Source organism: Pinus tabuliformis, chromosome 8 (assembly GCF_031772625.1).
Source record: "Pinus tabuliformis cultivar Carrire ecotype Pingquan chromosome 8, CPIR1, whole genome shotgun sequence".
Lineage (NCBI taxonomy): Eukaryota > Viridiplantae > Streptophyta > Pinopsida > Pinales > Pinaceae > Pinus > Pinus tabuliformis.
In genome coordinates, this window is record NC_142294.1 from 137,623,368 (window position 1) to 137,649,744 (window position 26,377).

Below are 26,377 nucleotides of genomic sequence, written 5' to 3' on the forward strand. Positions count from 1 at the left end.
CCAATTCACAAGCTCTCCAGGTCTCTATTCCAATGTGCAATTCCTATGGAGAATAGATTGTATTTAAAGGGAAATAAAACCTCTAAAAATAGCATAATCTCTCAAGGATCATTTCCTGATTGCATGCACTATCAGTGCAACTCAGAAAAATCTAAAACAAATAGTACATTGTCCCTGCACTCTAGTCTCAACTGGGTCTTTCTCAGAATCAACATGCTTGAGTTTTTTATGGTGGAATCTTCAGTTAACTAGAGTAGCACTAATTAGGTCACTAGTGTCCCAACTGGCTATTTACTCACTATTAGTTCCTGAAACTGATTGGAACTAATTTAACTGGACTTAACTCAATAAACTGAATTAACTAATTACAACTCATTCATAACTCATCCTTAAATCCTATAAGTTAGGGAGGACATATACATGTCTTCTAAAAGACTTATAATTCGAATTTCCTTAATTAAATAAGTTAATTAAACTTAATTAATTATTTTCAAATTGTTATAAGAAAAGAATTCTATTTTAATTCATAGTTGAATTCAAGGAAAAATTAAACTGGAATTTCTTGTTGCCATTTCTGAACATACACGCCAAAACAGTCACGATTTCAATAAACGTTAGCATCTCGACTCCCACTGTGATCGGATATCCTATAGCAGTCTTGATGATATTCCATTCAATGCACAACAAGTAGAAAATAAACCGTTCAACATTCAATCACTGCGCCTTCTTTATTTAGTACTCAAGGCACCAAGTGCACATGGACAGAGGATGGCAGGGATTATGCATGGCAGGAAAAAAATTTTGTCAAAAGAGAGGGGCATAGGATAGGCTGCAAAGAAAAAATTGGCAGAAAGGAGTTACAGGGGCAGACTGGAATGCCAAAAATGGAGCTGGCTCTGATACCATGTCAAGCCAAGAGGTAACTCCTCAGATGAATTGTGTTTATTCATTAAGATTACTCATGGTTATATACATGAGGGAATGACTCTTGGGCTTCACCTCCAGATGACTCTTTATTTTCCATTATTTACAAGTCTTCACCCAATCCCAATGATTAGGTGTCAACGATATTTATGGACCATTAATGTCTCATTTTTTAAGGCAAACTACTCACAATTCAATCTTCATTATCTAGTTATAGCTTATGCAAATATTTGAAACTATCCATTTGGTATTTCCATTATGAGAACAAGTAGTGAGCCCTGCGATCTCTTTAACTCCAAAGCCCACATCCTTGAAAGATGTAGCAAAATATGCAAAAACTTCTAATTAAACAAATTTGACTTCTTTGTGTGGTATCCATATTGTAGATAAAGTGGAAAATGAGTCATTGGTGGAGATCACAATCCTAGAGATCACTAATCTTCATCACAAGTAAGAATTTATTGCTATTATCTATAGATTTAATGGTTATTAGCGTCCTTCAATGGATTCACTCATATTGCAGAAAGAATTGTGAGATATCCTCGATTTGTTCCCAAGTTTTTTTTTAGTGTTTTGATACTATTAATTATAAGGAAGTTTTAGACAAGGGTCCTTGTTTTTGCGAAACATAAGACTATTTATTTAACTCCATTATTTCAAAAATTTGATCCAAGCTCTATGTCTATTAATTGGATTTCATTTTGGTTCTATCTTCCTAATTTCCCCTTTAATTTTGTTATATGTTTATGATGGACGATCTTATGAATGCTATGGATAGTTACATAAAATATATTCTGAGAAAGTTATAGTTGGACTATGCACATATACTTGACTTTGTGTTGAGATTGACCTTAGTAAGGATCTTCTCAAAATCTTGTGTTTGTTGATTCTCTTTATCCTTCTTTCTATTTTTTAACTAGTAGAAATGTCCACATTTTGTTTTAGATTTGGACCCTTTTTTCCATGAATAATGGGCCCATGCATGAAGACAGGAACCTTGTAAATGTCTTGGAAGATAACAAATATGATGCCAATATATTGTATTCTCATAATCCAAGACCAAAGTCCATCTAATTTTTTTTCTATTTGAGAATCCTTTTTCTAGAAGACTCTTATTGAGGCCCGTCTCAACACAAAGTCAAGCATATGTACATAGTCCAAATATAACTATTCAAAATATATTTTATGTAACTATCCATAGTATTGATAAGATCCTCCATCATAAACATGTGACAAAAATATAAGGGCAAATTAGGAAGACAAAACCAAATTGACATCCAAGTAATAGACAGAGCTTCAATCAAATTTTTGAAATAATGGATCTTGGATTAAATTTTCAAAGCAATTGAGTTAAATAAATATTCGCATGCTTTCGAAAAACCAAGGACCCTCCTCTAAAACTTTCTTATAATTAGTATGATCAAAACACTAAACTATTAAAAAAAATCCTTGGAACAAATCAAAGATATCTCAAAATTCTTTCTTCAAGATGAGTGAATCCAATGAAGGAGTTTAATAACCATTAAATCTATAGACAATAGTAGTAGATTCAAAGTTGTAATGAAAATTAGTGTTCTCTAACATTGTGATCTCCATCAATTATCCATCTTCCACTTTATCTATAATATAAGCACCACACAAAAAGGTCAAAATAATTGAACTAGAAGATTTTCCATATTTTACTACATCTTTCAAAGATGCAGGCTTTGAAACGAAAGATATTACAGGGTCCACTCCTCATTCCCATAATTGCAAACCAAATGGATAGTTTATAGATTCATAAGCTATAATTAAACGATAAAAATTAAGTTAAATCGTTTACTTTTAAAAAAAATGTGACATTGATGGTCCTAACCACTCCCATTAAAACTCTAATTGTTTTTATTAAATATGTAAAACTCCCCTCAAAACTTTAATTGTTTTATTAAATATGTGAAATTCCCATTAAAACTCTAATTATTTTATTAAATAAGTGGCAACAACAATATTCCATTAAGAACCATAGCCATCAATGGAAATTTATTCTTGATAACAATAATGTCAACAACTACTTTAAATATATGGTCATTCATCATATTTATTCTTGATAGCAAAAATTAAGTGTATGGTCATTCATCATAACACTTCTAATAAGTGTTTTACACATGCTTAGGATGAAGAAATTTCTTTAAACACTTATGTAGACTTTAGACGGCACTCAAACCCATTCATTTGCTTGTAAAGATTTTTAGTGATAACTATGAAATTCTATACACATCATAATTCTTTAACGATAAAATTAATGTAATTTTCAAAATATATATATATATATATTTCAAAAAATAAAAAAATATTGTTATCTATTTAATAAATTAAATATTTTAAAATAGAGTGATTAATTTAATTGGAAGAAAACAAAGAGGAATATATATATATATATATATATATATATATATATATATATATATATATATATATCCACCGAAACAAATTGAAAAATAGATATAACGAAAATATTCTACCATATCTTGAGGGATGAGTAAATTGTAGCAACCTGACGTCGTTGACTTCTCTAATCCATGGACGTGTGGTCTGACGTGGTAGGACTGGGAATTCCGAGAACGGTGGTAGATCCAAGGCAGTTCCTATTTCAGACCCCATTGAAACATAAATGCAGTCTGACATGCTAGGAGTATAGCAGTTTCCTTGCTGCTAAAATGCCAAAGTCAATTTTGAAAGAAATATAAATGCAAAGAAACTGCTATACTCCTAGCATGTCAGACTGCATTTATGTTTCAATGGGGTCTGAAATAGGAACTGTCGTGGATCCAATCAATGGCGAAACTTGAAATATGGTTTTATAATATACTTAGATGATTATAAAATTATTTTAATATAATTATATACATTTTAATAATGTGTAAAAAGAGTTTTTGTATTAGAGATCAAAAACCCTTATGGCAATTTAGAGTATTATTACGTCCAAATTTAAAAGGTTTATGGTTCAAATCTCATAGATGGCATTTTTCTTTGCATTTGCAACTTGGGCATTGACTGTTATCGTAGAGGCCAAGAAGGATATCGTCGTGCCCAAGGGGAGTTCACAGGATGAGGGCATCGATAATCTCTTGCAAGAAGACAACGATCTAATTAAAAAAACCCAAAAGAACGAGATCTAAATAGGACTATAATAGTTGTCGATGTCGTAAGGTTAGAGGACCCTAATCCTATGGCTAAAATTTATGGTGATATTCAGCGTCATTCAAAGGAAACAAGAGGCCCCCATACAGCTGAGGGTCAAGAAACCCCTGCGTTGCTCCTTGCTTATATGTTGTCAGGGGATTGTGTGCCAGATTCACCAACTTGTTATTAGATCTTTCTCAAGCTCCCCTCTGGGCAGTCACTGCTCATTAGGGTTTGCTCCTCAGATCTAGTTAGAGACCTCAAATTTTATTTACAGCTTCGAGTGAGTATTCTCTTATGCATGCAACACTTGTTTTTTCAAAGTAATTAGTTGGACAATGCTCCTCCTCTCTCAATTCACAACAATAGTAAAGATGATATTGTTTTTATGGTTCTTTGTCTACGAAGGGGGATAAGAGGTAAGCCTTCCTCCTCTTAGACTTTTTCTTATAAAGTTGTCGTTCTCCCCCACCCCCCAAGGCAGAGTAGGCCCAAATGGCTCTTGGGCCATTTTTGGTGGAAAAATCTAAGGAAGTTCCCTCAGAAATATTCACTCATATTTGAAGGATCTTCATCCGTTGTATTTAGAGGTGGTTCTAATTTGTCGTTTTAATGGCTTCTAGCACCACACAATTGATCTCTACCAATGTATCCATTTCGTATGGACTAAGAATTGCAAGTTTATTCTATGCTCAAAAGGCTTCTTCATTGTGTTATTTGGGGAATCATAAGATTATCGTAAAATTTTATCTAAAGGGTCTTGGTTTTCGAGCAATGTTGGACTTTTTTTAACCCCTTGGTTCCCATGTTTTGACCCTTTCACAATTATCATTACCAAGATGGCAATATGGGTCAGGCTTCCTAATCTGAAAACTCCCTTGTGGCACTATGCAATCTTTCAGGGCATTGGAGACTCTTTGGGTTGCTACCTTACTATTGATTCCTTTCGTGGGCAGCTTGGTGTATCCATCTATGGAAGAATTTGTGTTGAAACCAATACGAGTAAATGTTTGCTAAACCAAATCAATATAAAATTGGAGGTTTTCACTAGACACGGGCTTTGGACTGTGAGAATACTGCGTTTTGTTGCCACTTGGGTTTGTTGATATAAGGGTCCATATTCCTAAGGTTTAATATTATTCCCTTAGCTTTATAGACCCCTGGGTTTACCATGGTCGAATGTCGCATTGCCACAAAGATTGTCTCAACATGGAAATCAACCGTGGTCAAACATGGTTCAATGTTGCGTTTTGACAAAGATTGTCTCGATATGAAAACTAATCCTATTCAACTAACTTTAACCATGGTCCAACGTTACATTGTGATAAGGATTTTATCTATATGTCAATCAACCACGATCAAACGTGCTTATTTTAGGGTTTATATACGTTGTGTTTATAATTTTTACCCCTTGGGTTTATTATTGCCTTTGGTTTATAATATCAATACCTTTGGCTTATTGATCTAAGGGTTCACATTCCTAGGGTTTAATATTATTCTCTTAGGTTTATAGTCCTTTGCTTTTTAGTATTAATCCCAAGTGTTGGGCAGCAGATTCCCCCCATAGCATGTTTTTGGGGCTTAAAGCCCGAGTTTTGGTCAATGTAATGTAAAGACCCCGCGAAATGGGGGCGTGGAGCGCAAGAGTCCAGGATGAGTCATAGGGTTGTCCACCCTAAAATAATGTAATTTAATGTAAAGTTGTGTTGGCCTACCCATGGTCCGCGAACCATGGGATTGTATAAATAGAGCGAGGCTCTAAGTGTAAAGATAGTTTTTGGGAAAAAAGCAAGTAATAGATAGATGCGAAGGCATGGTTAGAAGATAGAAGTGGATTTGAAGTGTATTGGGTCGTAGTAGTAGGTAGAGGCTCTGCAGCTGAGTGTGGAGAGGCCTAGTAGAGTCTGCAGCTAAGTGCCTGGAGGCAGAGTCTGGTTTGTATTGAACTGAACTTGAAAAGGATCATTAATAAAACTAAGTTGATTCGGCATATTGTGCATCTATTTCGTAGATCTATATTTGGATGTTATGCGTTAATGGTATTTGTTTATTTATATGCGCGCACTTGTATGAATGCTTGTGTATGGAAACCTTCTAAGTAATTAGCGAACATAACCTAATTAAGGGAGACTTGGGTAATTAACACTGGTCGCATTGCGGCTAGAGCCACGTGAAGTCAGTACCACAGGATGCAGGGAGCTCGCTGGTGCGTGTAACCTAGTAAGCACAAAGTTTGAATCGCTTACCTATCGCCCCATATCAAACATCCCTAGGGTGCAGAAACCTGGTTCCAGCACCCTCCCATACTACTTCAGGTGAGACCTCAGTCCACGCTCCACAGACTGTTTCCGAAAGGGCCCGTAGTACTAGGATTTGCTTGGCTAAATCACTTCTGAACCTGGGTCAGGCCCCACGTAGCCAACAAATGGTTTCGTTGCCGGGACCGGGATCTGCCTAAGGGATGCCTGATGTCGTGCCACTGGAACCCAACAAAGAAGGAAATTGAAGAGTGGTTTGACAAGAAAATTCACAAGTTCGTGACACAGGAAAACATAACTCCACAAATAGCTAAGAAAAAGTGGCTGGATTGCTACGTGTATACGGAAATCCACGAGATTTTCTTTGCATCCTTTCCTTCTGAACTGTATGAGTGGATCGCGAGGTTAGCTGACAGCCAGGGAAGGTGTAGGCTCGACCAACCGATAGTGTGGACTCCGGAATTAGTGCGCAGACTAGAGGCATCATAAGATAATATCGTGCAAGCTGTTGACCATTGGCTCAACCGAATAATAGGGGGATTCATCACTGAGTTCGCGGTAGACACGACCGTCAGCTACAGCGAAGCAGAATGGCGTTTTATCAAGGGACCGCGAGGTAAGTATATTAAATCTTTCAACACCTGGATTAAGATGTTGTCATGTGAAAAGCGGGTTATGTGAATACATTAATGTTTGGGACGACGTGCAGTGGGAAGATCTACAAAGGTAGCAGGGAATTAGAAAACAGTCCCTTAATTTCACCTTCACGAGAGAACGAGGAAGAGCTCGCTAAGGTCTTTCTGAGAAGTGCAGTCAATTTGATAAGGCATCGCATTTTGCAGTTACCCCCTCCACCCATGAACCACCCGCTTCACCTCCCTCACCTCCATCTTCACCCACTCCACCTCCACCACCCCCAAATTTCAGCATGGCAAGTGTGATTAAACTACCCATATTCAGAGGTGTAGGGAATGAAGATCCGGAGCAGTTCTGGTTCATGGTAAGAGCAGTGTGGGAAGCGCAAGGGGTCACGGACGACAACATTAAGAAGGCTACATTGGTAAGCACGTTGCAAGATCGCGCATTGATATGGTATATCAAGCACTCTAACAACCACCCAAACACAAGGATAACAGAGATCCAGAATGTGTTGAACAGAGAATTTAGCCGGTCGAAATCAGAGACACAATTAATCATCGGGTTTAAATAGACTGCGATGCTTCCAGGCGAGACCCCCTGGGATCTGGATCAGTGGCTGAAGAGTACGATCCGCGAGGCCAATATGATGCTAACAGATGCCCAGCATCGCGCATGGTTTGTGGCATCCCTGACACCGCACTTGAGGACGGCGCTGTCACAACAGAAACTTTCCACCCAGGCCGAAGCATTGGAAATGGCGATGAGGTTGCATGAGACCCTGATACAAGACCCTAGGTTGGGAGTTCAACAAATCCACACACAACTACAGAATCTATGCTGGAAATGCAGAGTTTGAAGCAAGATAGGGCACCGCGGCCAGAGGCGCGCGAGGAAGTATGGTGCATAAAATGCAAAGGCCAGGGCCATGACAAGGACCATTGTCCAGTATTCACGAACTACTTGGCAGGAGGGGGACCAATGCCATTGAGACCAGAGGCACAGGCAAGGCCGAGTACGACACCTGCGTTATGGTGCGCGATCTGTCAGATAGGAGGAAAACACACAATGGACAATTGTCATTTATTGCAGAAGTATACACAGACTCCCCAACAGTTGTTTTGTAATTTCTGCAGGTCAGTAGGCCACGACGAGTGCACTTTTCATAGCTACGAACTAATGATGGATCAGACCCCAGCCTATAAGATGCAAACATAAACGCGAGCCCTTGACCTAGCTGCGGGGATGGCGTGCGCTGGATTTCCAGAGCGAGGTGAAGGACGAGGAGGAATGGGACCAGGAAGGGGTCGTAGATACTTGATTTGTTACAATTGCGGAGGACCAGGGCACTATGCCCACGATTGTACCAACTCGACAAGGATATCTTGTTTGTACTGTGCTCAGTTTGATCATGAAATGATAGATTGTCCTACGTTGATCACACAGATGCACGAAAAAGGGGTACTCTAGCCTCCTCCGACTCAGAATATCCAAATGATGAGGTCTGAACCGCGCGAAGAAGACCCAAACGTAAACATGATGCTCAGAAGCGGTGCGACCACAGGGGAGGATAAGGGGAAGCAGCACGAGGAAGATACATGGGTTTGCAAGACTCCTGCAAAGGAACCTAAGTTTGACTTAGAACGCACAAGGGAGATGTTCATGGAAGCTAAGAAGAGCTTCGCGGAGGCCTCCACTTCAGGTAGTAAGGATCAACCAGAGCCAAGGATGGATCCTTCTATGCTTACTACCTTTCTGGAGACATGCATGAAATTGCTGCGCAACAACAAGGCAGTTAAGGGACTGCAGGAGCTGATCATTAGGTGCGCAGGGTCAGGAGAACCGCGCGTAGTCCAGAAACTGGGAAAGCATGCATTGCACACCAGAAGGGAAATGAGATTGACTGCACAGATTGGTGAGTATGAAATGGATCAAGTAATACTAGATCTGGGTTCGGACGCAAATGTGTTACTGAAGCAAACATGGGAATGCATGGGCAGGCCTGCATTACAGTGGTCCCCTATACAATTACGAATGGCGAACCAACAAAAGATTCTGCCCATGGGGAGGTTGCAAGGGGTGACAGTTGATATTGAAGGCGCGAGCACACAGATAGATTTTGAAGTAATAGAGATTGTTGATGACATCAATCCCTATCCCGCATTGTTAGGAATAGACTGGGCCACTGATATGAATGGAGTCATCAACTTGAAGAAGAGAAAGATGATATTTGAAAAAAAATCACTACGCATAGTAGTCCCGCTAGACCTAGCCGAAGGAGCGCGCTACACTGAACCAGTGCACGATGATGAAAGTGACGATGAGATGGATTGTATTTACTAGATAACGGCGCAAGACCAAGATTGGGTGAATCCGACTACAGATGGGAGGATCTCGTGGGAGCGCGAAAGCTCCCGCACTTCGAATTTAGATGAAGAAGTAGAGCGCTGGCAGAATTGGTTGAATGAAGTAACAACGCTAAATTGCAACATGATGATTAGATCATTGTGTTGCGTAACAACAGAGGCCCGAGATCTACCAACATATGATGGATTGACAGCGGTGGATGAATTCTTGAGCAAGTTTGAAAGCGCAGTACCGGAACAACAACGGTTCGATGCATTGAAATGGGCGCTACGCGCAACACCTGTGCACTAGTTGGGGACATATCAAGGAAGTTTTGAGGACTGGCGCGGATGTAGAAGGATGATGCACCTACGATTTGAGAAACCGTAGCGATGATTACAAGACAAATACGATGGACGAGATGACCTGTGCACATACCTCGAGAACTGGGCCAAGGCCTATGGAGAAGAACCACAGCCTGAATGGGTACATTTATTCTACCATACCCTGGATGTAATACCCATGAACTGGTATATTGAGACAGAAATCCGACATGGTACAGGTGAGTGGGATGTCTTCCGTGAAGGATTTTTGTTAACATTCACATTTGAAGACCGATGGTCGGATACTGTTGACGATGCGCTACAAGCAGTAAAAGCCGCCATCTTCAAAATACCACAAGAGCCATTAGAAATGTTGCAGCCAGAATGGGCAGTACAGTTAAGTAGCGCACTGGAGTGTTATAACGTGCAGGTGGAGGAGGATGATGACGACCCCCGAAATATTGATATTCCAGAAACTGAAGGCTGTTGCGAGGTTCGAGGACCATCAATTGAGGATCTTGACATCACCGCACCACTCAAAACAAAGCAGGTAAACATTGGCACAGAAGCGGAGCCGAAGTACGCGACGCTCAGGGACTATTGGGACGATGCTACGGTAGATAAGGTCGCCGAGTTACTCTGCGAATATCAAGACTTGTTCTCGACCAAAATCACGGACTTAAAAGGGATCATTGGTGACTTAGGGATGATGAAGATCACTCTAAAACCGGACGCGAAGCCAGTTAAGCAACGACCTTACCGCTTGAATCCCAAGTATAAAGAAAAGGTCCGCGACAAATTAGACAAAATGCTCGCAGCCGGAATTATTGAACCAGTGGAAGAATCCGACTGGGTGAGTCCTATGGTAGTGCAGGAGAAAAAACAGAAGGGCGAAATAAGAATATGCGTGGACCTCAGGAAGCTTAATGACGCCTGTGTTCACGATCCATTCCCGACACCGTTCACAGATGAAGTATTGGAAAATGTTGGCAGTCAGGAAGCTTATTCATTCACGGATGGCTTCTTAGGGTACCATCAAATCAAGATCGCGCTGGAAGATAGGAGCAAAACAACCTTCGCAACAGAATGGGGTTGCTTTCAATACACCATTATGTCCTTTGGACTGAAGAACGTGCCATCGATATTCTCACGCATAGCGGTGGCGGCGTTCAAAGAATACACCACAAATTCTTGGAGGTCTATCTGGACAATTGGACTGTCTTTGGATTAGTTAAGCACCATGTAGCAAGCTTACAGTTGATGCTGGATACTTGCCGCCGACACCATATTGCACTGAACCTTAAAAAGTGCACCTTCCTCATTCCCTTTGGCACCCTGCTAGGCCATGTGGTCTGCAAACAAGGCCTGATGGTAGACCCTGCGAAGATTGCTATTATTCTGAATCTGGAAGAACCACACAGTGTCAAACAATTATGCGCTACTTTGGGGCACACTGGCTACTATAGGAAGTTTATCAAGAGTTATGCCCAAATAACCGCGCCGATGGAAAAGCTATTGAAAAAATATGTGACATACTGTTGGAATGATGATTGCATGAAGTGTTTGGATGTCCTAAAGGGGAAGCTGGCTTTCGCGCCAATTTTGGTCTTCCCGAAATGGGACGTGGAATTTCATGTACATGTTGATGTGTCGTGTATCGCACTAGGAGCCGTACTCACGCAGGAGGGTGCGGAGGGTGTGGATCACCCGATCACATTTGCGACTTGAAGATTGTCCAAAGTAGAAAAGAATTACTCTACCACCAAACACGAGGGGTTGGCAATGGTATACGCACTACAAAAATACCAACACTATTTACTTGGAGGACATTTCAAGATGTATACCGATCATTCCTCGTTGAAATACTTGGTGAACAAGCCTGTGTTGGGGGGGCACATATGCAGATGTCCCTTACTTATTCAAGAATATGATTTTGAGGTCATGGTCAAGCTGGGACGCTTAAACGCAGGACTAGACCACTTGTCATAAATTGAGATGGGCGAGGAACCAACAAATTTGGAGGAGGGACTACCTAATGCACATCTCTTCACAGTACGTGTCGCGGACAGGCACTTCGAGGATATAATCCATTTTCTAACAACAAGGACTGCACCGAAGGAGTACTCAATCCAACAGAGGAAGGAATTGGTGCTACGCGCGACGGACTTTTCTGTCATCACAGGGCACCTTTACAAGATGGGCAACAATAAGATATTGTGAAGATACGTACCTGAATTTGAAAGGAGTCAGATCCTCGCAAAAGCACATGGGGGTGCTGCAGGAGGACACTATGCAGGACGCACGACCACACAAAAGATTCTTCACGCAGGGTTATGGTGGTCGACCCTGCACCAGGATTCAAAAGCACATTGTAAGGCCTGTGATATATGTCAAAGGAAGAAAAAACCATCACGAAGGGACGAGATGTCGTTAAATCCCCAAATGACACTGTAACCATTTGAGAAATGGGCAATCGACTTTGTAGGCCCAATCAAACCTAAGGGAAAGACAGGTGCGTGCTACATCATCACTGCGACGGAGTACCTAACACGATGGGCAGAAGCACAACCGGTCAAGGATTGCACGGCTACCACGATTGCAAATTTTTTGTTCGAAAACGTGTTGACACGATTTAGCTGCCCGAAAATCTTAATAAGCGATCGCGGAACACATTTCTTGAATGAAACCATCAGCGCGCTCATGGAAGAGTTCCAAGTTTATCACTAGAAAAGTACACCATACCACTCACAAGCTAATGGAACAGTAGAAACATTCAATAAAATATTGGAGACTGCGTTGACCAAAATATGTAACGTGCAGTGAAACTTCTAGGACCTGCGCATACCCGCGTGTTATGGGTGTACAGGACAACATGTAAGAAATTGACGGGACAGACACCATTCTGGTTGGTCTATGGTACGGAAGCAGTCATGCCGATGGAATATATCGTACCTAGTCTGCGAATAGCAGCGCTCACAGGCATGTCGGACTGCGAAGCTCTGGAAGAAAGGCTTGTGCAATTAGAAGAACTCGAGGAAGAATGATTTTTGGCTGGATTTCACCAGCAGGTACAAAAGCAGTGTGAGAAAGCCTGGCACGACTGCCATATCAAGTTGCGCACCTTCAAAGTAAACAACTTAGTGTTGTTGTATGACAACAAGTTCGAAAAATTTCCCGAAAATTCAGAATGCACTGGTTGGGACCATATGTGGTAAAAGAGGTTACAGACGGAGGCATGGTCCAACTAGTCAAACTTAATGGAGAACCCTTCCTAGGAAAAGTAAATGATAGTCACCTGAAGCCCTACACGGGTGGGCCAGCTATTTGAATAACCAACCGAAGCACAGTCTTCGCGACCTAAGGAGTCGAACAGGGGCACGGGACTATAAACACAAGCACTAGAAGCCGATACCAAACAAAAGACACGAGTCAGATGCAGATGATTCAGAAGCAGGACTGGAGTAGATTCAGCAGATGGAAGAATCGAGCGTTGCGGACCTTCGCGCAGCACAGGCACAGTTGGAGGGGCTTCACGCAAAGATCGTCGCACCAGTAGAGTGACTCGGGACGAGTTACGATGATTGTGTTGGGGGCCTGTTGGGCAGCGAATCCCCCCATAGCATGTTTTTGGGGCTTAAAGCCCGAGTTTTGGTCAATGTAATGTAAAGACCCCATGGAATGTGGGCGCAGAGCGCGAGAGTCTAGGATGAGTCATAGAGTTGTCCGCCCTAAAATAAAGTAATTTAATGTAAAGTTGTGTCGGCCTACCCATGGTCCGCAGACCATGGGATTGTATAAATTGAGCGAGGCTCTAAGTGTAAAGATAGTTTTTGGGAAAAAAACAAGTAATAGATAGATGTGAAGGCATAGTTAGAAGATAGAAGTGGATCTGAAGTGTATTGGGTCGTAGTAGTAGGTAGAGGCTCTCAAGCTGAGTGCGCAAAGGCCTAGTAGAGTCTACAGCTGAGTGCGTAGGGCGGAGTCAGGTCTGTATTGAACTGAACTTGAAAAGGATCATTAATAAAGCTAAGTTTATTCGGCATATTGTGCATCTATTTCCTAGATCTACATTTGGATGTTATGCGTTAATGGTATCTATTTATTTATATGTGCGCACTTGTATGAATGCTTATATATGGAAACCTTCTAAGTAATTAGCGAACAGAACCTAATTAAGGGAGACTTGGGTAATTAACACTGGTTGCACTACGGCTAGAGCCGCGCGAAGGCAGTGCCACAGGACGCAGGGAGCTCGCTGGTGCGCGTAACCTAGGAAGCGCGAAGGTTGAATCACGTACCTATCGCCCCATATCAGACATCCCCAGGGTGCGGAAACCTGGTTCCAGCATCCTCCCATACTACTTTGGGTGAGACCTCAGTGTGCACTCTGTGGACTGTTGCCGAAAGGGCCAGTAGTACCGGGATTTGCTTGGCTAAATCACTTCTGAACCTGGGTCAGGCCCCACGTAGCCAACACCAAGGGTTCATTATTCCTTTGGGTTTATAATATCAATCATGGTCAACCATGGTCTACCATGTTTTATAAATTCAATGATGGTCAACCATTGTCCAATGTCGCATTGTGACAAATAGTGTCTCAATATGAGAATCAACCATGGCCAACCATGGTCCAATGTCACATTGTGACAAATGTTCTTTCAATTTGAAAATCATTCATGGGCAACTATGGTCAACCATGGTCTACCGTCACATTGTGACAAGGATTGTTTCAAAACGAAAATCAACCATGCTCAACCATGTTCAACGATGTTTATTTTAGTGTTTATAATATTTATCTTAGGGTTTATATAACTTGGATTTATAATATTAGTCCCTTAGGTTTAATATTATTCAACCATGGTCAATCATGCTTTATAAAATCATTTGTGGTCAACCATGGTTAATCATGGTCCAACTTGCGAGAAACATAAAATCGATCATTGTCCCAACCATGGTCCAACGTCACATTATGACAAAGTTTGTCTCAATATGATAATCATAGTCAACCATGTTTGATAAATTCAAACATGCTCAACCATAGTCAATCATACTCAACCATAATTAACGGTTAATTATTAATTATTATTAGTAAATTACTATAAACAATATTATTAATAACTATTATTATTATTAACATAAACTAACATTATTATTATTAACCTAAACTAATATAAATACTCTGGGGAGGCTATGCAAGGAGTCTGATCAGTTTGCCACGGAATGGTATGTGTGCACAGCAAAAGGACTAAAACCAGGTCTGCAAAGAATTGTAGCTTCACTGCCCTCTCTCAGTCACGCTCTTAGGGCCCATCCACCTCTGAAATCCACCCTCGCCTCTCAAAGCAGGTTTCAATGAGTAGCGCCGCCTCGTGCAGCCGAGACACGAGTGGATCAGCGTGTCATTAGTGTGCACGTGGTTTGAGATAAGAGCGATTTTACCATGCCATCCATGTATCCCTCTTCGTTTTTAAGGTCTTATTCGGAGCGAAGGATGCCTGATTATCCGAGGAATCACGAATCATCTGCTGGTTCTCAGCAGGAGCGCATGGTATATTTGCAATCTTTGCGGCAAACATTGAAAAGGCTCACTGGCAGAAACAAAGAATGGGCAGATAATTCGCAGAGCGGGCGGGCTTCTTCTAGGAGGGTTGTAGATAACTGATATAGCGGAAGGGGGTCATCCATGAGGGTTGTAGATAACTCACATAGTGGAAGGGCGCCTTCCATGATGGCTATAGATAACTCACAGAGCGGGTAGGGGTCTTCCATGAGGGTTGCGGAGGAGAGCTGGGGTCATATTACTGCATAACAAGCTACTGTGCAACCAACTCAATACAGCCAACGTGCTTAATTGGGTGCTAACAATTGCTTTGCATTGCAACCCTTTTGATGAAAACAAGTTGGACAGTAAAGCTAAAGCTACCACTACAGCTTAGCGTTTGTTGAAATATTTCAGTGAACAATCTGCAAGCAAGAATTATTGACTGGATTATACTAAATCTAATGTTACAAGACTTGGATTGAGAGTAATGATGAGGTGAAGGAGCAGTATTGGACGATTCCCAATTTAGGGTGCCGAGAAAGAAGGAAAAAATTGTCACCGAAAGGAACTGCCATTCATCGGTCTCTTGATGTGCTCTTCAAGAAGCTGATATTGTCTAGCAAAGCCTTTAGTTGTTAGGCCAACAGCTACAAGTAGACCTGTGAGGAATTTTTGGCTTCATTAATAGCTATGAAACTCTACTTAAATCTGCTTAACTTTTGAACTACCATAGTTTAGTTTAAAAATTAAAATAAAAAAGTTGTGAGTGCTTTTTAGGAATAGTTTATTAATAAGTTAAATTGACAAATGCATTATTGAGCAAAGAGGCTCATTCTACAGTCTAGTATGATTTGCAACATTGTCTGTCCATCATCAAAGTTGAAAGTCCAGTATGATTTGCAACCTTGTCCATCCATCATCAAAGTTGAAATTTTGTTCATTTCTGCCCAAATAAAAATTTTAAAAATAAAAAAATTAAATAACTATACAAAATATTTAAATAATATCAGTTCATAAAAGAAAATTGCATGTAAAGAAATTAGAAATTAGATCCCTCGTTGCTCATATTAGATCCGTATTTAAAATGAATCTATATTGGTTTGTAAAACAAATAAACTGTGTAATATACTTGTAAAGATGTGTAATTTATAATATTTTTTCCCAAAGCCTAGGATTCCACAGTCTTATTGTTAAAAAAAAAATCCTACTGTGGGTTTCCACTGTCCCACTATAAAGAAAACCAAAAAAGGGTTGCTAATTCATAATGATTAACTCTAGCGTGCATTCTGATGATCCAATGGGCAGCTTGTAGTGCTCAAAATTCAAATCCGTTTGATTTAGTAATTAATAACTCCTACAGCGGAATAGATAAGACATATTTATTGGCATATAACCTATTAACATCTGTCTTTAATGCCACAATGTGTGCATAAATCCTCTTTAAATTTGTTGTTCTAAGTTTGCAACATGCTATGCTTCCAACTTCATCATCTATGTGTTCTTATCAATCAAACCGTGCTGGATATTCTCAGGCTGAGGAATGTGAGGTTCTTGTTCTCCCAGTTTGTCTGTAAGCATCTGTGAGTGATTTGATGCTTGGATAGAAGGGTTCCTTTAGGTGTGAGACATAATTTAATTACCACAAAATGAGGTGGCTGGAAGTGCCCCCAAACTGGCACTGTTCATTGCTTTATAGATTGTATTGTGTGTTGAATCATAGGAAGCTTGGTACCTCTCTACCCTGTATCTAGCCAATGATACAGGAGCTGAGGTAAACTTGAATGGAACTTCACATTCTAACGGGTTTAAGAATGGGAAGAGGCAAGCTGCGATATTGTCCATAAGAAAACAGGGTTGGCCTGGCTGAGGAATGCTCGTAGCTAAAGGGTATTATGGTAGTAGGTGAGTGCTGGAGTCGTGGATTTGATAAATTTGACCCAAAAAAATAGGGAGGACAAGGTGTGGTTCACATGGGTTGTTGTAAAGGTATTTTGTTCATTTTACATAAATTCCATAATCTTCTAGACATTTGCTAAATATGATGTGATATGTTAGGGCAGAATATCTTGTGTGTTGACTATCTTGTCGGTTCAGTTGTAATAAGTATTAGTTATTTTTGTTTTTTTTAAATTATTGAAATTTTGTTAAGATTTTGATAAAATGGGATTTTTTTAAATCCATGTCACAGTGGTCAAACTTCAAGGTTTTGATTCAATTCCTCCGCAACCATTTTTGGCTATCCAGATGATTCCTCACCTTCTGAGACACTTCCTTATTTTTATAAGGATTCCAGAATCTTTTAAAATTTTGATAAATATAATGTGATATGATGACAGGCTGTTTTATATAGATTTTAATATTTTAGAAATGTGATGGTGGTCTGTTTTTTTATGTGATGGACAGAATAAAAAGAAATATAATTAAAGTTAAAATAATAATGGAAAAAAAAAATATTATTATTAATAAATTTGATAAATTTTTTTATAATAAATTCTTTGCAATAAAATTTGTTAAGTAAAGCCTTTGGTAGACAATCTCAGCGTCTTGAAGATCACATCAAGGGACCCATGAACGGCGGTTTCTTTTCGAAGCAACTTTTTCCTTCTTTCTCGGCGCCCTGAATTGGGAATCGTCCAATCTTGCTCCTTCACCCATTTCTCTTGACAATTCACCATTCCTCATAACCCAAGGCTTGCAACATTAGAATTAGGATACACCACTCAACAATTCTTGCTTGCAGATTTTTCACTCAATTATCTCAACAAATGCTAAGCTGTGGTATTGAGCCTGGCTGTATTGAGCACCCAATCAAGCACTCTGGCCGTATTGAGCCTGTTGCCCTGTAGCTCCTTATGCAATAATAGGACCCCAACTCTCCTCCACAACTCTCAGGGAAGACCCCCGTCCGCTCTGTGAGTTATTTGCAACCCTCCTGGAAGAACCCCGCCCGCTCTGTGAATTATCTGCCCATGCTTTGTTTCTGCCAGTCAGCCTCTTCAGTGTTTGCTTCAGAGATTGCAAATATACCTTGCGCTCTTGCTGAGAACCGGTAGACGATTCTTGATCCCTGGAATAACCCGGCATCCTTTGCTCCGAATACGACCTTAGAAACGAAGAGGGATACATGGATGGCATGGTAAATCGCTCTGATCTCAAACCACGCTCATACCAACGACGCCCTGATCCACTCGTGTCTCGATTGCACAAGGGAGGACGGTTTTTAGAGGTGGATGGGCCCTGAGAGCGCGAGTGAGTGAGCGCAGTGACGCTACAATTCCTTTGCAGACCCGGTTTTAGCCCTTGTTGCGTGCAAATATACCATTCTGTGGCCAATTGATCCGACTCCTTGCGCAGCCTCACCTGAGAATGCCCCGTGGAGTACAAGTGACAGAATTTGTTGCCCTAATCCAGGGCAAGCACGGAGAGCGATTCTTGAGAATCGGCGCTCTCTGCTGCCACGGGGGTCTCGACATCATTGCCCATATGAACGCTCCCATTACTCGCTCCATCCACCACAACCGTTACCTCCTCCGGTGCCGTGATCTCGGGCGGCTCGATGATTCTGTAGGCGGTGCCCGTGGGGTTAGCATCGTCCGTGGGCACCAGATCGGTTCAGCAGACCGGGCATGTAACGTCCTGAGGTTCTACCCGGACGTGCGATGCGTTTGGGCGACGGGCGAGCTGGGCACGCACAAGGTTGGAGGCGAGCTGCGGTTGTGCGACGGTCATGCGGCAGACTTGCGACAAACATATGCGACGTTATAATGAGGGAGCGTTGGTTTATATATGCACCTTGGAGCGTTGAACATGTGCATGCGGCCGACCTACAATGGGAAGGAAAGCCGACACTGTTCTGGGCGTTTGAAGGGTGTGCACATAGCGTTGGGTGGTCGGCTGGGCAAGCCACCACCCCACCTTGCGAGGGATATATATTGCAGTGCGTTGGAGCACTTGAAGGCATTCGATCATCACTTGTCATCTTCGCACAAGGAAGAGAAGTGCACAGATTCTAGTGCGCAAGACAAGAAGGTGAAGGCGCACATCTCATGCGCCGATTCTTGGGTGAGTCGCACGGTGGAAGGTTGCACTTGGTGTTGGGCGAAGGTGTGGGCAAGGTGCGCCCGGTGGTCGGTTGAGGCGTGCACGGGTGTGGCGCCCGATTTGTGCGAAGGCGCCCGACGGTGAAACGGAGGAGCGCCCGTTTGTGCGAAGGCTTGGCGTGGGTGTCTTGGCGACTCGGGTGAGCGCCCACCCATCGTGCAAGTGTGCACGAAGACTTGTTGGTGTGTTGGGTTGTGAACGGAAGTGTGTCTCGGTTGGAGGCGCCCGTGTGTGGCGACTTGGAGGCACGCCCAAGTTGGGCAAACGACACGATTGTGCGACAAGGTGAACGAAGGGTTGGTGAGTCGTGCGGCGACCGTGCGGAGGTGCCAACGAGCTAGGCAACCGAGTTTGCCGAAGTTGTGAAAATTGACTAAGTGTAAATTTGGGGTTTCCCAAGATTTAACTTGTACATTGTAAAAGTGAAGATTGTATAATATATTGATTCGGGCAGACTCATATTGCAGGGAGTTGCCCCTCCCTTTATATTGTTGTGCATTTCTCTTGTATAATGCTGTTGATAATGAATGTGTATGGGTATTCATTGGTATAAAGGAACACATTAATAATACTTGGTTGCGAAACACAAACTAAGTAGGATAAGTGGAATGTTAGGCGTAGTCCACGAACATAAGTATTGGTGAAAAGAAAGTGTTCGGTGGTGCCGCACCTCGCTATAAGCGGTTGAAAGGCTACCGCAGGTGTAGGGGCGTGAGAGTTGGTATCAGAGCCTGGTACGTGACAAAGTGCAGGTGTGGATGCACTTGACAGTTGATGACAGTGCAAGCATGTACTTGTAGGTGAAGAAAGCTAGTTTCACATACAAGTGGAACAAGGGTCGGTTCATGGTTACAGGGAACTTGGTGAAGCTGGTGAATGGTGAAACAAGGTTTAGCAGGGGTGAAGCTTAGTGCTTGGGCCAAGTTGAACGACAAGGCATGGCAGGTTTGGAAGAATGCGAAGGGAAGCTCTTGCTTACCTTATACAGGTTGAAGCGGTTGAAAGAAGAGAATCCCTGGATTCGAAAGGAACTTGAAGTCTTGGAAAAGAATGTTGAAGACGAACTTCTTCAACTTGGTTGGACAATGGAGCAAGGTGAAGTTGCAGATTGTGCTATCAAGGAAGAGGAAGCCGTGATGATTGAGGATGTTGCAGATATGACAACGATGGAGGATGAACTTGAGGTTGATCAAGTTGGACCAGGATCGTGCAGTTTGCAGACATGGATGGATGAGGAGACTCACATGGAGGAGCCTCATGATGATGATGATGTAAGTATTATTGATACTTGTGTTTCACTTGAGCATTTGGTAGATGGACCGTATGCAGGGAAGGGCAAAGTCAGTTTGCCAATGCAAGGGAGCATCTTACCATGGATGACTATGATGGAACCTTGTATGGAGAAGCAAGGATTGTTGATCGTTGCAGGACTTGTTGGGGTTGTTTGTGACCTTATGCTAGAAGGTACAAAGGCCCGTGACAAGGGAGGAACATGATGATCACTGCGGAGGATTGGGTCATGCTTTAGCCACATGGAGAATTGGCTAAGTGCCCGGCATGACTCATGGACAGATTGAAGAAGGGCACACACTTGAGTTGCTTGGGTGGACTTCTCATGGCCGAGACCAAGAGCAAGTCTTGGTGGAACCTTTAGTGGGGGAGCTATGATGGGAGGGACTCGTGATGATGATGATATGGTTGGGTGACCGAGTTCGCTAGACCGAAGATTGCAAACTTGGATGAGGATGACCGATTGTTGTGATGGGTCTACTTGGTTGGACTACATGGGCAGCTTAGTCATGGACATCAGGTTGGAGACATGGAGCATGGCAGTCTTATGCAGAGACATGGTGCAAGAGCACTTGAAGAGGTGTCACTTATGGGCATCCAATGAGGAGTGCCAAAGCAGGGATGTTGTGCAGGTAGATTTGCTGGTGTGACATGGAGATGTTTTGCTTATGAGCCGATGGAGAGGTTGTGCACTTATGTACAACAAGGCCATGGACTTGGATGGAGTTGTGAGCAGACTATGGAGCATTCCTACTACATGGAAAGCTGAGGCATCTTGCAGAGACCTTTGGGCTGAGACATGTATGCTTGCTAGATGTTGGTTGGAGATGACTCATGGAGCTCATGATGACATGAGGTTGTGACTTCCAGGGAGACTTCATATATGGTGGACTTGGAGGATCTGATGCATTGAGGAGCTGAGGTCAGGGACTTTGATGCAGGTGCATACTTTCAAGTACATACATGGGTATGGCTTGAAAGAGTGACTTGATGTGGAGGATCGATATGAGACACTTTGGAGTGATGGAGTTACAACGATGATGATTCCTTGGTGGCAACACTTGGGCATGGGTTGAGCCGAGACTCGACTACTTTTGACACATGGGAGCTGATTGATCTATGATCATGGGCAGCGCATGGATAGATGAGACATGTGTATACTTGTTTCTATGACAGACTTTAGGGATGACACATTGCAGATATGATGGAGGTTGCTTCATGGACCTGGATGTGGCACATCGAGAGTTGGAGTTTGATGAGATGGTCTCTTCACATTGAGGAGATACACACATGGATGATGTTGGGATAGATGTGGCTGATTTCATGTAGCACATTGACACCAAACAACATGGACAGCATGTTGCAGATGAGATGAGGACTACTTCATGGACCTAAACATGGCTTACACTTGTATGGAAATGGATTCTTGATCAGGTTGAGGATGTGACAGAATGTTTTGAGAAACAACTGATGGTGGCATGAGGATGTGCATTCTCATGGTTTGAGCGTGATAGTTGGACTGATCACCCGACTAGTTCAAACATGGGGGTCGACAATGTACAGAGATGTGTTAGCATTATGTTGGAGTACCACGGCAGCAGTTCACATGATGACACATGATGAGGTCGACAAGAGATGTTGCAGTGGGCATGTAGCTTAGATGGAGGGGCCAGCGTTCCATGGTGGAGAGCAGCATGTGGAGATTGTGACAGGGTGATCGATGATCATGGATTGAGATGATCTTTGATGTATGACATACTGATGAGGTGTATACCTTGGTATGGTGATCTTGGTGATAGATGGTTGCCAAGGCGAGACATGATGGAGACGGTGGCTCTACATATGTTGCAGGGATATTTGCAGTGTGTGGAGGAGTTGACATCATGGATAGTGATGATCTTGGTGGATAGCTACCAGGATGAAATGTTGTCAAGGACAACAACGATTTCAGGTGGATGAGGATGTAACGTCTTGAGGTTCTACCCGGACGTGCGACGCGTTTGGGCGACGGGCGAGCTGGGCACGCACGCGGTTGGAGGCGAGCTGCGGTTGTACGATGGTCATGCGGCAGACTTGCGACAAACATATGTGACGTTATAATGAGCGAGCGTTGGTTTATATATGCACCTTGGAGCGTTGAACATGTGCGTGCGGCCGACCTACAATGGGAAGGAAAGTCGACAGTGTTCTAGACGTTTGAAGGGTGTGCACATAGCGTTGGGTGGTCGGCTGGGCAAGCCACCACCCCACCTTGCGAGGGATATATATTGCAGTGCGTTGGAGCACTTGAAGGCATTCGATCATCACTTGTCATCTTCGCACAAGGAAGAGAAGTGCGCAGATTCTAGTGCACAAGACAAGAAGGTGAAGGCGCACATCTCATGCGCCGATTCTTGGGTGAGTCGCACAGTGGAAGGTTGCACTTGGTGTTGGGCGAAGGTGTGGGCAAGGTGCGCCAGGTGGTCGGTTGAGGGGTGCACGGGTGTGGCGCCCGATTTGTGTGAAGGCGCCCGACGGTGAAACGGAGGAGTGCCCATTTGTGCGAAGGCTTGGCGTGGGTGTCTTGGCAACTTGGGGGAGCGCCCACCCAATGTTCAAGTGTGCACGTAGACTTGTTGGTGTGTTGGGTTGTGAACGGAAGTGTGTCTCGGTTGGAGGCGCCCGTGTGTGGCGACTTGGAGGCACGCCCAAGTTGGGCAAACGACACGATTGTGCGACAAGGTGAACGAAGGGTTGGTGAGTCATGCGGAGGTGCCGACGAGCTGGGTAATCGAGTTTGCCGAAGTTGTGAAAATTGACTAAGTGTAAATTTGGGGTTTCCCAAGATTTAACTTGTACATTGTAAAAGTGAAGATTGTATAATATATTGATTCGGGCAGACTCATATTGCAGGGAGTTGCCCCTCCCTTTATACTGTTGTGCATTTCTCTTGTATAACGCTGTTGATAATGAATGTGTATGGGTATTCATTGGTATAAAGGAACACATTAATAATACTTGGTTGCGAAACACAAACTAAGTAGGATAAGTGGAATGTTAGGCGTAGTCCACGAACATAAGTATTGGTGAAAAGAAAGTGTTCGGTGGTGCCGCACCTCGCTATAAGCGGTTGAAAGACTACCGCAGGTGTAGGGGCATGACAGGGCACGTTGTGTGGGAGAAGAGCCACATATCAATGCAGTCCGAATGGAAAGCGTGGCTGCACTTGGGCAGCAAGCGGAGCTGCTCGTCGTCTTCATATTCGCTGAGACACACCGCGCACTCGAGCGTTTCTTTGGTCTGCATCTTAAGGCCCTTCACGAGATCGTAGCTGAACACCGGAAAGCTTTCGATGACGGCCTTGTCGAGACCACGGTTGCCCTCGTTCTGCCTTCGGGCCTGTGCATTGGCCCCCCTCTCCCCCCTTCTCAGGGTTTCCTCTCCTCTGGCGTATTTGTTGAAGCAGATAGAGAAACAGCCCACGAAGAAAGCCAAGCCCACTAGCACAACCTCGATAATGGCCGTGGATGGGCTAAAACTACCATTGAAGCCGTCATAGTAATCATTGTTGCTATCGGGAGGGCTATTGCTGTTATCGGCCAATCTCAGGGCAAAAAATGGGGCAGCAAGACTAATATTCTCAGAGTTTCCTACGACGACCAAATTAGAACCTCTGCCGTTGGCAGGTGGGTTCTTCGAACGGTTCAGCAGAGCTAATCGTTTGCTCTTCATTCTTAACCTGATCAATTCACACGACTGATAAAATTGAAATTAGAACGATCTCCGTGCAGAGAAACGGCTCATAGCATCTTGCTTTATATAAAATAAAAAAGCACAAGTATTTAGACTTTGATTCCAAGTTACGGTGGCACTAATGGCTCGCATTGACTTGAAAATTTTGAACAGATCAAAAGAGCTGGTCTTCTGCATCTGTGGGGTAGAGCATATTTATTATTGCACGTGTGTAGACCAAATAACAATATAAATTTAATTGGTAAAGTTTTTGTTGCTTTGTTTATATTTTTTAAATTTTAGATGTATGAATCGTTTTAAGATGAATTGTAGGGTTAAATTCCTCATTAATTATATAGAATGATAAAATTTATTAAAATTTGAAAATGATTTTTCCTACTAGAAGTTGAATGTGTAAGTTTTTCAGTGTAAAGTTATATTATAATTCGGCGCAAGTTTTCAATTTTTTTATGTGACTAAAGTTAAATGTCTAAATTTACTTTAATTTTATAAATAAATTTAAAGTGATATATTATAATATATATGATTATATTAAATAGTTTAATAATTTTATTAGATATCATTTTTGGGATTCAACTGCGTTAAGTAAGTCATTCAAACGTATGACCATTTCCATGAGAGGTAGTCGTAACTGACTAATTTCTCCTGATTTTTGAATAGTTCACTTAGCACTCATTGCATCGGGTGATGCTCACAGGGGTGAAGAAGTGGGATTGAAACTAGTGAAATGTGGAGAACGAATCACATAGCATCAATCATCACTTCCGGGGCTTGCACCCGGTAACCAGGACTTCCCAGGAGGTCACCCATCCCAGAACTCCTCTGGCTCAAGCGCGCTTAACTGTGGAGATTTTCCCACAATCAAGCCCACTTAGCTTGCTACCCCATTTGCAAAACCTTAGCAAGTATCGTGCCTCATGAACCATTCAAGAAGAGATCCCTTGACTCTTTTTTTGAATTTAAGTATGGGGGATTTACGCAGTGCATTATATTAGATATCATTTTTGGGATTCAACTGCGTTAAGTAAGTCATTCAAACGTATGACCATTTCCATGAGAGGTAGTCGTAACTGACTAATTTCTCATGATTTTTGAATAGTTCACTTAGCACTCATTGCATCGGGTGATGCTCACAGGGGTGAAGAAGTGGGATTGAAACTAGTGAAATGTGGAGAACGAATCACATAGCATCAATCATCACTTCCGGGGCTTGCACCCGGTAACCAGGACTTCCCAGGAGGTCACCCATCCCAGAACTCCTCTGGCTCAAGCGCGCTTAACTGTGGAGTTTTTCCCACAATCAAGCCCACTTAGCTTGCTACCCCATTTGCAAAACCTTAGCAAGTATTGTGCCTCATGAACCATTCAAGAAGAGATCCCTTGACTCTTTTTTTGAATTTAAGTATGGGGGATTTACGCAGTGCATTATATTAGATATCATTTTTGGGATTCAACTGCGTTAAGTAAGTCATTCAAACGTATGACCATTTCCATGAGAGGTAGTCGTAACTGACTAATTTCTCATGATTTTTGAATAGTTCACTTAGCACTCATTGCATCGGGTGATGCTCACAGGGGTGAAGAAGTGGGATTGAAACTAGTGAAATGTGGAGAACGAATCACATAGCATCAATCATCACTTCCAGGGCTTGCACCCGGTAACCAGGACTTCCCAGGAGGTCACCCATCCCAGAACTCCTCTGGCTCAAGCGCGCTTAACTGTGGAGTTTTTCCCACAATCAAGCCCACTTAGCTTAATAATTTTAATTACTATAATAATTGCTATTGATTTTTATTTATTTACAATTTAGGTTAGTTTGAGGATTTTTTTTAATTATTTTTTCTTAAATTAAAAAAATTAATTTATAATTAAATCAATATTCACATATAATGATAAATTTCGTCGCAATAAACTATCAAATTTCAATAAACTTTACCGTTAGAAAAATTTATAAATACATTCATCTATTCATTTAAGTTTTATTATTACCGCACATTGAATATTTTATAAAAAAATAAAATTTTAAAAAAATTAACTACTTTCTCATCAACGTTAACTTATA

At 42.2% G+C, this 26,377-nt stretch overlaps 2 pseudogenes; one reads left to right on the forward strand and one right to left on the reverse strand.

The window, feature by feature from the left end:
- Positions 1–15,458, forward strand: part of LOC149234490 (uncharacterized) — a 308,191-nt pseudogene extending 292,733 nt beyond the window's left edge.
- A 2,281-nt stretch (positions 15,459–17,739) lies between these two features.
- LOC149234492 (uncharacterized) lies at positions 17,740–24,398 on the reverse strand (annotated as a pseudogene).
- Positions 24,399–26,377: the final 1,979 nt, after the last annotated feature.